The 1842-nt window shown below is 39.4% G+C and overlaps 1 pseudogene; it reads left to right on the top strand.

Annotated features, from left to right (window-relative positions):
* The first annotated feature begins 1303 nt into the window (after positions 1–1303).
* LOC122435387 lies at positions 1304–1636 on the top strand (annotated as a pseudogene).
* The last annotated feature ends 206 nt before the right edge of the window (positions 1637–1842 follow it).

Below are 1842 nucleotides of genomic sequence, written 5' to 3'. Positions count from 1 at the left end.
TTTTTTTTTTTTTTTTTTTTTTTTTTTGCCACTGCAAACTGAGCTACTGCTAACATCCTTATACATATATCTTTGTTTATATAGTAGTGTTCCTATTTCTGTTGGTACTTTTCCTTTTTTTTTTATTTTTTTTTTATTTTTGGCCCCGTGGCATGTGGGATCTTAGTTTTCCAACCAGGGATTGAACCTGTGCCCCCTGCATTGAGAGGTGGAGTCTTAACCACTGGACCACCAGGGAAGTCCTACAGTACTTTTCACTTTAAACTTTATACTGTTTGAATTTTTGCCATCAACAACTATTAACTTTATTTAGGACAAAACAACTACTACTTTTATTTAGGGCTTTGAAATTACATGCATCTGAATTCAGACCCACTAAGGCTCAGATACTGCTGGTGGGAGTGTGAGGTAATGCATCCCACTTTGGAAAATTATTCAGCATAATTAACCAGACTTGAGCATGCACAGCCTTATGAGCCAGCAGCTCTACCCTTTAGCACATCCAATGCAAATGCATGCACACATGCCCCAAGAGACATGGGCAAAGTTGTTCTTGTCACTTCTATTTGTAATAGCTCAAAACAGAACATTACAAATGTCTAACAACAGTAAAGATAAGTAAGTTGTGGTGTATTCCTACACTAAAATACTGTACAATAGCTCTTCTAAAAACTGTGGTCTGTGGACCCCTGGGGAATCCCCAAAACTCTTACGGGGGTCCTGAAGGTCAAAACTCTTTTCACAATAAGACTAAAAAGATATTTTCCTTTTTCACTACATGGACATTTGCACTGATGGTGCAAAAGCAAAGGTAGATTAAAAAAAATTGCTGGTGCCTTAGCACATGTTAAGGCAGCAATACCAACTGTATCGCTATTCACTATGTTCTTCACCCCCACACACTCCCAGTAAACAAAGCCCTTGATGAAACAGTATAAAAATTAATTGTATTAAATTTCAACCATTGAATACAGTTACAAAATTTTCCTCATGATGAAATAGGGAGCACACATAAAGCACATCTGTTACATATCAATGTGCAATCGTTGCCTGAAGGAAAAGTACTTCTTTTTGTGAGCTGAATTAGACACTTTTTTTCATGGAGCACAATTTTTGCTTGAGAAGAAGACCTACAGACAGACTATAATTATTCATACTGAGGCTTTTGACAGATAGCTCCTTGAAAATGAATGAAGTGAGTCTGTCACTTAACTGACAGTGTTTGCTACCAGTGATAACAATGGAGACAATGGAGCTTTCAAATAAAAATTCCAATCTTGGCTCTCAACTCCTCATTTCCAAGATGACCAAGGAAAGAAGGAACTGTGGTAGTGCCCAAAAGGGCCATGGCCACATACAACCTATTTGCTGTACCAACTGTGCCCAATATGTGCCCAAGGATAAGGCCATTAAGAAGTTTGTCGTTTGGAACATCATAGATGCCACAGCCATCAGGGACATTTCTAAAGCAAGTGTTTTTGACACCTATGTGCTTCCCAAGCTGTATGTGAAACTACATTATTGCATGAGTTGTGCCATTCAGAGCAAGGCAGTTGGGAATTCAGGAAGCCCAAAAGGACCCAACACCTCCATCCTGATTTAGGCTGCCCCACAGCCTCCACCAAAGCCCATGTAGTAAGCTAAGTCCTTAAAGTCTGAAGAAATACTGTTCCCTGAAAAGATAATAAAATGGAAATTACTTTTTAAAAAATTCAAATTTGGGGAAATCTATCCACCACTATGGGGACTTTCCTGGTGGCTCAGACAGTAATGAATCTGGCTGCAACACAGGAAACCCAGACTCCATCCCTGGGTCGGGAAGATTCCCTGGAGAAGGGAATG

This window comes from Cervus canadensis, chromosome X (genome assembly GCF_019320065.1).
Source record: "Cervus canadensis isolate Bull #8, Minnesota chromosome X, ASM1932006v1, whole genome shotgun sequence".
NCBI classification, from domain to species: Eukaryota; Metazoa; Chordata; class Mammalia; order Artiodactyla; family Cervidae; genus Cervus; species Cervus canadensis.
Note: the sequence above shows the minus strand (reverse complement) of the source record. Positions and strands in the feature narration are given on the sequence as shown.